The sequence below is a fragment of the Protopterus annectens genome, chromosome 1.part0, assembly GCF_019279795.1.
Source record: "Protopterus annectens isolate FY-2018-M chromosome 1.part0, PAN1.0, whole genome shotgun sequence".
Classification (NCBI taxonomy): Eukaryota; Metazoa; Chordata; order Ceratodontiformes; family Protopteridae; genus Protopterus; species Protopterus annectens.
The window spans coordinates 1,375,499,631-1,375,511,808 of record NC_056725.1 but is presented as its reverse complement, the minus strand read 5'-3'; the positions used below and the strand labels follow the sequence as shown (position 1 = coordinate 1,375,511,808).

General features: G+C 40.3%; 1 protein-coding gene across 1 annotated transcript in view; it reads left to right on the top strand.

Moving 5' to 3' along the window:
* Positions 1–12,178, top strand: part of RNGTT (RNA guanylyltransferase and 5'-phosphatase) — a 2,413,358-nt gene that overhangs the window by 1,373,083 nt on the left and 1,028,097 nt on the right. The window lies entirely within an intron of this gene.

The window sequence follows — 12,178 nt, the reverse complement described above, 5'->3', positions numbered from 1 at the left end:
CTCTATCTTCCACTTTCATCCCATTAGCCCTTCTAGCTTGTTTCTCCTTCATGTGGAGCTTCTGCTTTATATCTGCTTGAATTTAGTGCAATATTTGTATATAAGATGTAGGTATATGAGTTTAGAACAGTATCTGTTTGATCTTAGTACTATCTGTATGTACAGTCTACCTTTATTCCTAGCCTTTAGCTAGATATTGGTATATCTGTTCATTACTATGTTTCATATTTTATGTATAGCTAATGTTTGCTGCAGTATGTATTATTTGCTATTGTATGTATATTCAGTTGTTCTTCGTGTACTCTGCTGCTCATTTATTGTTCTGTGGAGCTTTTCTTCCCGGGCCTCCACTGAAAAAGGACCTGTGTCCAGTTGGAATTTCCTGGTAAACAAATGTAAATAAATAAATAAAATAATTTCCTGTCTAGAAGCTGAGTTGGAGATGCCACTACATTTTGCAAGGCATGTGTGTCCCTCTGCCTTAGTTAAGTAAACAGAAGTACATACTGCTTTTATGCTTTCTACAAGAATTCTAAGTGCTACTGCAGCAGTAATCCTTATGATGAACAGTATAATTGCATGAACATGCTCACCATAATAGTGAATGTTTAAATACAAGATCCACTGCTGCAGTACAAGTTTCCTTCCACCAACCCCTGCTACCTTTCTCCCTCATACATTCTAGAAATTGGAGAACATAGCTGTAGAGGTACTCCCCTATGGTTGTATTGTGGTCTTACCTCCCCCTTCACCTCTTGGGAAGACCCTGATAATTTGATCTTAACAGCAGTTCTTCCTGACCAAGATGTACAGTTACACTTGATACAGTCTTATTAAAAAGAACTGAAGGTTGTGTTGACTACTGCCACTCTTATACTGCACATCCTACTGACATCAACTTTAGAGAGTGAGGCTAGTGTTGTGTATAGGATGTGCAAATCTATGAAAGTTAGGTCAGATGAACAGAGAATCACCTGCGACTAATTCCCAGGCATTATGAATGATGCTGAAGCAGTAATCCTTTTAATTGTAGCATCAGTTGCTATAGTGGGTATGCTGACAAAACTGCAGTTACATACCCCACTTGTTCACTAATTTTGTGGATAGTATAGACTGGTTAGTATATGTCTTAATTTACAATCACACACAAATCTTAAATTCCTAATGTTTTTATCACTTAACACTGTCAGGTGGGACTGCATCAGCTTATCCCTGTTTTCAGTAATATAAACTCCAGTGTACTGATTATATTTATACCTGTTCTGTTTGTCATTTGTTTCACAGTACTTGGAATAATAATCCACATGTAAGATATGTAGCTTCTTTGAATTGAAAGAAATCTGTGCTCCATTAAATCCATGATCGTTCTAGAGCTGAGTATGTTCTCGTTTCTTCATTTGGGTTGTTATGTTGATTTTACCATTTATGTGTTCTGTACATCTTCCCTTAAATATTTTTTTCCTGAGACCAATCTCTGCAACTTCTTTTAGTAACTACATTTGCAAGTCAGCATCTATATATCTCTGGAATTAATTTACCTTTTTTCCATTGGTAACTATGGAACTAAGAAGAACTGCAGATTATTTATGAACAGTTCTTCATGCTTCTCAGGTAAACATGCTCTAATCAGCATTGTTCATAGGTTCATAGATTAGTACTAAGCTAACTGCCCTTGCGAGCCATTTTAAGCCTAACCAATTATCCCTTGTGAGACTCAAACCCTGGACCTTGTGTTTGTAAGGCAAACACCTTAACCATTAGGTCACCCTCCCAACCCTAAAGAAACAGTCACTGCAAGGCTCAAACCCAGGACCCTACAAACCATAGAGAAAGTGATTTACCACTAAGCGAAGCCAGATATAAATGTCTGCTGTTTGCATTTACGTGGTGAACTGCATTTCACATTCAGATCTTATTTCTGTAGCTTAAGTAATATATGCTATCTGTGGCCTGTACCAAGCCTATCTGAATATGCTTGCTGTGTATGTAACTATTTATCCTTTAGTTTGTTATAGAACTATTTACGGAATTGTGCATGTGTTTTAAATCTTACTAGATGTTCATTTATTTAGCAGAGCATATGCCTTTTTTTACATTTGTAAAAGATTTGTGACCCATAGACAACAAGTTTGTTCACTTTTAAGATGACATCTGTTGCACCTTTCTGAATGGCATTTATTTGCAACAGAAATTACTTATTTAAACATCACAGTATCTCAGTTTCAATTTTTCTTTAGTTTCCTGAACACTTTAATTCTTTACTTGTTTGTAGTTTCATTCTTGGAGAATTTCTTATAACGGTTTTTATATGTAGTTGTATCAGATATAACCGGTACGTACATGATAGGTTTTTCTGACTTTTGTGTCAGACTTCATCCCTACAGGTGATAGGATATGAATCTAGTATTTCAGGTCTGTCAGCCTTATTTTATGTTTTTATTAATTTGAAATTGTACTGTACCGATATCTTTAGCAACCATGCCAATCTCTAGTCTTGTTCTTCTTGTATCTGGCCCCTGGACATGTAGATAATCAGGTGTGATTTCAGCACCTTCCATGCCTTCAGTTACTTGTGCAGTAATTCTTTGGAAACACAGGAAATCGAAGGAGTTTGTCCCTTCCTGACAGCATATCATGTGAACTTAATTTTGAGTCTGCTTTATCTATTAGAATTCTTGATATGTGTCTAGTTCTGAAAAGAAGTCAGCACTTGACGTGGATGATGCTATTTTTTAAGTTATTAGAGTGAGTAATGCTCTCCTTTATTCATTTTCATCATATTTTTTTTTTTAATAGAAATGTGAATCATTCTTGTTTTGGAACAGTAACCATATCATCCCCGATTCTGTTGGCTCTAATTGTTTCTTTATGACAGCAAATCATTTCTGTTTGCTTCATTGCTTGCTAAATTGTACTCCTGAGGAATTTCAATACTAATATTTAAGTTTAAGTCAGTAGCTTTTGACTCAGTGACTTTACTTTTTGTACTGTGAATATCTTAACACTGTGCTCATGGGTTTCTTTTCTTTGCCTTTTAGTCACTATGCTTCAGCAGCATCTTAGATATAATTATGCTAAACTAAACAGAGTTGCAAAGTATAATACTATGTTTTATTAATTCTCATTATTTCTTGACCCTAATCTAACTTTCACTGTCGTCTCACTGTTTCTAATTCATTTTTAGACTTTGCTGTATCAGCTCTCTTCACTTTAATAATGCATCAGTCAGCATTTCATGTTTCTGTTCAACAAGTAAATTCAACACACTTTCCTTCTTTTGCATGTTTTTGCAAAATAATTCTTCCACAGCAATTTGTACAAAATGGATTACAAACAAAAGGACAAGGTTGTTCCCTGTTGTGCTTACAGCCAAACCTGGTACGTAAACCTTGAATTTGAACTGTGTCACTTTTATGTGCATTTCATGGCTGTCTTTTTGCCTTCATCACTGCTCCTGTGTATTCTCACTTTGCTATCTTATTTCTTTTCATTTAAGTCTCATTTTATCTCACACACATACATTTCTTTGGAAAATTTGTTTAAATGTGTACTTGTAATTGTACTCGCTCAGCATGTAGCTTTTATTTAGGTCTGGTCTGCTTGTCTAAATAACATTTCCCCTGTTGATCATCTCTTATAACATAGGTTGTTGCTCCTATTATTAATGTATCTTGCCAATCACCAAATTGTCAGTTCTTTCTCAGTTCTGTAGCTTGATAACATAAGCATGGATAACTTGTGTAGAAATGTTTGTGTCCTTGTGAAGAATAAACTTGATTTTGAGAGTAAGTGTAAACTGTCAGTTGCTTTTGAACTACTCCCTGTCATTCTCCTCTTGAAAAGTAAGTGTTAAAGAATGTTTGATCTTTTCTCTTTACAATGTTTTTGGCTTGTTTCTCACAGAATGAGGGATTAGTTGAATTTCTTTATCTGAAGCTTCCAGCTTTTGCTAGAGTGTCTTGGAGTGAGACAATTATCGATGGCTATAATTTGACTATTTTTTTTTCTAACTGCAAATTGTACTTCTAAATACAAACTGTCGTAATCAAATCAATCAATTCTATTCACTTCTACAAATGTATCTCTTCACTTCTGTCACCATGTATTTGCATCGGGTGTAGCCAGAAAATTCCATTTTGTACTCACAAGCTCTTTTTACAGCCTCCAATCCACTTGGCATTAAAAAAAATGGGCACATCTTTCAAAATGTTGTCCCCCTCACAATTAATAAGCAAACATCATTTTCAGCCATTCACTCCAAAACTTTTAAAGATATTGTTTTTAGATTAGTTGTGTACCTGTTGTTAGAGGCATTACTTTAGACAGTTGTAGACTTAATATAGCTTGCAAAAATTACAGTTTCTGAATGATGCAAATAAAAATGCACTCAGAAGAGTATAAAGAGTATGCCTAGCTACACCCTTATGGGATGATCTGTAGATAACATGGACACTGTGGATGTTCTTCCCAGCTGCATGAGATTTATACTGTCACTGCTTTTAAAAAATAAGTGCCCTACATAGCTTGCAGTGGTAGATCATTGGGAGTCAGCTCAGGTTCATGGTGTGGCATATCAATGAGCCAGGAATAAGCTGAAAAACAGTTGCTTTTTCAAAACATTTGATTCATACCAGACCTGTAGCCTCTGACTGATCTCTGTTAGGTTAGGTTGTTTGATACTGATTATGATTGTCTCAGACTTCAATTTAGGATTAGGGTAGTACCAACTGTTTGAGGAAAAGGAAAAAAAAAACTTCATTCTCTGATTATGTGCTTTATTCTAACCAGGGTTTCGGTATAACACTAATTATAATAAATCAGGTAATTGGTGAATGAACGATTGTAAGGCAAGTGCTAGAGTACAGTTGTTCAGGACACCTCTGATTTTAGCACTTACCAGGAATGTTAACAGGAGCAGACACTCTTAGTTTTCAGAAACAGCTATTTTCTTACAGGTCACAACCTTTTATATATTCAAAAAAAGCTTACAGGACCTCTCAATTGCACCTCATTTTGAGCTTTAAAAGTTCCATGTTCCTAGATTAGCTGTTAAACGTCAAGTGGGTCTGTCACCCATTTGTTAAGAATTGTTTTAACAGCAATCCATTGCAAGTAATATTGCATCATATTAATTCATCAGAAGAATATCTTCTAAGTGTAAAAGTAATGCATACTAATTAAGTAGTGAACTTCCCAGCTATATTTTTGGATGTGTTCCATTTTACCCATTTGATCTACATTGAGTGGTAGTGTCCCATATTTTGGAGGTTAAAGGGTGAGAGCTATGCAGAGAATAAGGCTATTCATTTTTAACCTAATTATTACAGTGATTGGGGTTGGGGCAGGAATGGCAGTAAATGACATTAGCAAGCATGACCCTCCACCCTGCCTGTTTCTGCAGACTGTCCCTGATTTTGACTCATATTTTTGGCTGTTCCTTGTAAAATTTGTGACTTTCTGGCAAATTGTTCAGGATTGCGGTCTCTAAATAGTGTCAGCCATTTGAGTTTCAATCTTCATATTCCTCAGAAAATGTTGTCTGTTGCAAAACCTGTTATTCTATTAACTTTCTAAATGTATAAGAGTAATATTAAAATGTGTTCCTAGTTTTTGGCCTTTGCCCCCCCCCCCAATTTACCTTTGGCTTTGTCTCCGATTTCCTGCTCTAAAAGGATGAGAGCTGTGGCAGCAGGTGAAAATGTATTGCTGTGAACATTAATGTTGTGATTGGGAGGAAGAATTGGAGACCAGTAATGTGCATGTGAAAGGAAAACTTAGTGAAATGACTGGTGATATGGCTTGCTGTGGGTGGGAGATGTCCCTGTATGTATGAAAACTGCAAAATGGGAATACATTGCTCTAAACAATCTTTCAACTTCATAACAAGTTGACATCAGGGAAACAGAAAAAGTGGCTGTGTTTTGGGTGGAGGCAAGCTGTTTGTGAAAACACAGGGCATTTATACTAGCATTGTTGAATGATTACTGACATATGGCATGGATGGTTGGGAACCATCATACACAGGACTGTAGTGGACATTACTGACTACCTTTCTTCAAATCAGACAAGAGAAGCATATGCAGAAAGTGGCTGTATTTGAGGGGGGGGGGGGCAATGAGCTTTAAGTGTAAGCAACAGAGCATCGAGCTGGCTTATCAGCCTTTCTCAGGGGAGTACCAACCAAGGAAATTTTGGAAGCTGCAACTTGGAGTTCAGTGCACACCTTTACCAAGCATTATCACTTACGTCTTTACTCTAAATCCAGAGCAGGCTTTACCACTGCAGTTCTGCAGGGCCTCATAGCCACTCCTAATCCTATTTAGACCCAGCCGCCTTGCCTCAGCTTTGGGATTCAACCCAAGTGTAATGACTGCAGCAGTGAAACACGATGAACATAGTACAGTTGTGTACCTACCATAAATGTAGATATTCGAGTGTATTCACTGTTGCAGTCCAGGTTACCCACCCTCCATCCCCCTTTCTTTGCTGGGACTTATCTATACTTCTCTATCCTATACAACCTATGTGGTGTATTTGCTTGTAGATGAAGGTATTGTTTTTATTTTACTGTATATTTTTATAAGCACCTATTCAAGCACTTGTCTAGAGGAAAACAGTTTTTAGTACTTAATAAATAAGCACCTATTCAGGCATGTCTAAAGGTCAGCTCCCGGTGTTTTCTTCTGTCTACCTGATGAATCTGAGCATCTTGGGACAATGCAGCAATTGCCTCATGTACACAGACAACCCTCTCCTCCTACCACCCAACACTACGACCTGTGAGAGATGCACTTATATAGCCAAACTGGAAGCAAAGCTCTCTTTACCAAAGACAGGCCTAGACAGTCAAGAGGAGAAGGTAAACACTTGCACCGTACCACACTCATCACATAGTCCCTCAAAACCTACACCACCAAAACACACACACAGAACCACAAAACACACACCTACATTCACGGAGGCTCTCTGTACTGATCTGCCCAAACAACAGAGACCTCCAAAGCAGAAATGCAAGCAACCTCCACCCCCCCAACACAACCCAAATGACACGCAGTCCACGTACTCAGTGTGCCACTCAACTACAACCCATAAGGCATAACGTACCCAACACTCTAGTCATAGGTGACTTTATAGTCAGGCACACTGATGTTCCACTCACCAGGCTAAACAAGGAAAAAGTTACTGTCAGCTGCCTGTCAGGTGCCAGGATCCGCCACATAACGCACGCACTCGGGTCACTCCACAACAAGTACAAATATGACTCTGTCATTGTCCATGTTGGTGTGAATGACCTGAGACGTACCTCCCTGGACTACATGAAAAGAGACATGGAGGAGCTCTCTGATCTTGTAGCCCAGGCCGGTGTGACCCTTGCCCTGAGTTAGCATCCTGCCATCACCCAGAATGACACCACAGTACAAGGACAAAATGGTTGGCTTTAACAATTGGCTAAGCTTCTGGTGTCATTCTAAGGGAATCCAGTATCTGTCTGCCTGGGATGACATGATCGACAGACCACGCTGCTTTGCCAGAGATGGCCTGCACCTGTCGCCCTTGGGATTCCGGATACTGGCAAAGGCTCTTGCCACCCCTATAGTGCCTTTTTTAGGTAAGGTTCAAATGACAAATTCACCACCGTAACAGGTACAAGCAAGCAAAATCTGAGGGTAATGCTACTCAATGCTAGAAGTCTAAACCTCAAAATGCACTCACTCGAGGCACTCCTTAAAATGGAGAACATTGACATCTGTGCAGTGACAGAGACCTGGTTCAAAGCTCCAGAGAGCACCCGTGCATTACCAGGCTATAATTCATACCACACCTTTCGGCCACCAAACCCGAACCGAAACACTAAAGGTGGAGGCGTGTCCATATTCATTAAGGATATCCACACCTCCAAACTAGTTGCTCAGCATAATGCATCCGAGATTATCCAAGTTCAACTAACTCTGGGCAAAACCACAATCCAGATTGTAGCTTGCTACAGACCCCCCACCATGCCCCAGGATTCCCACTCCTCTTTTCTTGATACACTGGAAAATATTAAGGTACAACCCAACACTCTAATAATGGGTGATTTCAACTACCCTACCATTAACTGGGAAAACTACTCATGTACCAACTCTTTTGCTCAACGTTTTCTGGAAATCATCAATTCCAACACTTTGGATCAACTTATCCACACCCCCACCAGAGGCAGCAATATCCTAGACCTGGTCATCACCAACATGGGTGACCGGTGTTCCACACCAGAGGTCAGCTCCTCAGCTCCTCGTTGGTCAGATCCGACCACAAGCTAATCACCCTAGACATCCACATCCCGCTCCCACCCCCCATTAGGAAAACAACCGTAAAAAAATTCTCCAAGGCCAACTTCACGCTTCTTAAGACAGAAGTGGCAAACTTCATGACACCCATGCAGATGGACAATAGAGGTACGACTGATGAATCCTACACAAATGCACTTTATAAGCACTTACACAAGTGCATGGATCGTGCTATCCCTAACAGAACCAAGATGCTATCCTCCAAAAAAGGAAGCCAATCTGGTGGTCTTCTGCCATAAACAAACTCTACAACAGAAGAAAGAAACTGTTGCAAAAAAGAGTAAAATCCCATGATTGGAGGAACTCCGTGGTCAGCCTCAGTAAGAAGCTGAGATCCCTCATAAAATCCTCCAAAGCTAGTTATGAAAATAAAATTGCCACTGATTCTAAAGACAACCACAAAGCATTCTATAGCTATGTCAAAAATCTCAATGGCAACACTCAGATCTGCTCAGAGTTACAGAACAATGACACTAAATATACAGAACCAACTGATATTGCCAACATCCTGGCAGATAGGTTCAGTGCTAACTTTACCCCCCTCTCACCCCCTAAAGGGCCCATCTTTATACCAGAAGAATGCAAAGTTCCTGTAATCATGGATGCACAGGTAAAAACTTCACTCTCCAAAGCCAAGAACACAGCATCCATGGGACCTGACAACATCCCAGGCTGCCTTCTACATGAACTACAGAATGAACTGGCACCCCACCTAAGTACCATGTTCAATCATAGCCTCACCTCAGGCTTTGTGCCCATTGAATGGTGCACTGCAACAGTTATCCCACTCCACAAAGGAGGGGCCACAACAGACCCCGGGAACTACCGCCCCATTAGCCTGACGAGCTTCGTCTGCAAGGCCATGGAATGTATCATCATGGAACTCATAAACAAAGACATTGGAGATCTCCAAACCCTGGACCCCACACAGTTTGGGTTTGTAAAAGGCAGATCATGTCTCCTAAACCTGATAGACTTCTTTGAAGCAGTCACCAAAGCCATAGATGAGGGTAAGGTGGTTCACACAGCCTATCTAGATCTCGCCAAGGCATTCAACACCATCCCCCACTCTGGAATTATAGATAAACTCACTAAACTAGGTATAAATCCCTATGTCACAAGATGGGTTGCCAACTGGCTTACTGAAAGAACTCACACTGTGAAAGTAGCAGACTCCAAATCAGACTTCAGACCAGTGACCTGTGGAGTACCACAGGGTTCAGTCCTGGGTCCTCTCCTGTTTGGTATCTACTTCTCTGAAGTACAGGCTAACACAGAAGGTCTTTGGCTAACTAAATTCGCAGATGACTGCAAACTAGGAGCCATAACTGAAACTCCTAACAATGTGGACATCCTACAAAAGGGCCTCACTGAGACAGATGCCTGGTGTCAAAGACATGGTCTGAAGTTCAATGCCAAAAAGTGCATTGCCATCCCCTTTGGTAAAAATTCTGAACCCATGAACTACCACATAGGCGGTAGTCTACTTAACACCGAAAGTGTGATAAGAGACCTTGGGACACAGGTGGACAGTAGTCTCTCCTTTGATAATCACATCGCCAAAGTGGTCAGGAAATCCTTCTACATGGCACACCTCATCACAAAAGGTTTCTCATCCAGAAAAAAAGAGGTCATTGTTCCCCTCTACTCATCACTCATTAGACCCATTATAGAGTACAACGCCCCTTTTGGTATGTACCTCACAAGACATCTACAACAACTGGAAAGGCCGCAAAAATACCTCACAAAGAGGATTACTGGCCTCAAACAGATGCCTTACGCAGACCGTCTCAAAAAACTCCAGCTTTACTCCGTCACATATCGCCTTCTCAGTGGCGATTTCTGCCTAACATACAAAGCTATGTCAAACCCAGCGCTTTTGGACATGCTCCACTTAAAGAAATCCTAATCCCTCCCAGCTACATGCTCTAGGGACCTAAACCTTGTCACCACAATAAACAGGACACGCTGGAGGGATAGAATCCTGTCCCAGAGACTTCCCATACTCTGGAACAGACTACCTATCTATGTCAAACAGAGCTCCTCATTAGCACTCTTCAAGAAAAATCTTGATGATCGAATGGGTAATAGGAAATTCATCCCGGGGATCACTTCTGTGGTTCTGCTTGACAGGGGCACAGGAAAATAATTTTCTTGGGTGGTGAAAGCCAGGGTGCATTTTTGGCTAGGTTTGTATAGGCCCTAGGGCCAATAGCCTAGTACCTACCTATGAACCTATGTATTGCCTACCTTCTTGGGGGCACCTGACATCTGGGGCAAGAAAAACTGAAGAAAATGGCGTCGGCTGCATCTTGTATACCCCTGGCGCACTGACATCAGGGAAGAGGTGACAGCAATCGATGCCCGACCAGGACGTTGGAATTCAGCCCGACTGTGGGTAGCCTGCCAGCAGGATAACCCAAGTGTAATGACTGCAACAGTGAATACACTCGAACATCTACATTTATGGTAGGTACACAACTGTACTTTCTGCTCCACCCTCTACCTGGATGGTCATAGAAACCTTCCCCTACCAGCACCATCAAGCTGCTGAGATGCTAATTGAACTCTGGTTGCATGGACTGTAGTCAGGGCTATATTCCTCTATGCCACTGGTGCTTGCCTGGGTTCCATCTAAGCTCTACCATGCTTTTTTGAAGTGTCCCCTCTTTCGGTTATATTAGTATAACTGTTTATTAATTCAGTAAAGTCTTTATTCATGCTGTTTGTTTAGGAGATTTTGCTGAGGAGGTCTATAAAAAGTGAGGCAGTGTTCTGAGGCAGCTTATACTAATTAGATACTCTGTGTACCTCAGGGATGTTCTGCAGTACTGATTTTGACTTTCTTTAGCAGTAATATTTCTGCTTTTTCTTGCTCCTTCAGCAGAGGATTCTCTAGTGTGAATGAATGAAATAAATTGATAAATTCTAACTAGCTTTATTGGCGTAGAGGGCTAATCTCCTAACTATGACTTGGACAACCAGGGTTTGATTAGAGTTTCAGCCGCAAGTAGGAGCTGGTGTGGTGGAGAAGATGCATGACAAGATTTAGACTGCTTGATAATGTTGGGAAGGTACTTGCTGAAAGATTTGTCATTGACCAGAAATCACTTGGAGGTGCTTTTCTAGAAAACAGTAGGACTGACTGATCATGTCATGTGGAGGCATAGCCATGCATAGCAAAGGCCCATAGCTTGCTAGTCCCTTGGAGACCAACAAACATGCATAGGAAGGTAGGGATTAAAGAGAAAAATCATATCTTTCTCATGGATGACAGTTTTACTTCCCTTATACTTGACTCTTGCCCTCAGGGAATGAATAATCTACAGGGTTCTTACCCTGGGGGAATGAACCAGTTAGAACAGCTGCTTAGGAGATGGAACTTGTCTTGAGGAGGACTAGGGGAAAATATAATGAATTCTAACAAGAGCAGTTATGTTCATTGTTTGGGAGACGTGATGATTTTACACACATTTTCATTCATTTATTTTCTGATTAGACACTTGATCTGTTTCAGGGTGACAGGAGAGCCTGAACCTGCCCTAGCACCCAGTGACAGGAGGTGCAAAAACCTGGAAGGGGCATCACTTTGTCACAACACATTTTTTAATTTGTGTTTAAACATTTTTTAGTAATAGTTGTGTGCTTACAGTTTTGCAATACTTTGTGAAAGCAGAATTTTAAATGAAAAAGTCACACTTTTGTCATTTTTTTCTTTTGAGTTTTTCTGTTTTATAATCGCATTTAAGTACTCCAAAGTATAGTCAAGTCTCTTCTAGCTGACACCTTTGCTTCTTCAGCTGTCTTAAGTCCTTGAATTGCACCACTTCTAGGTTTTGATGCTGTAATGA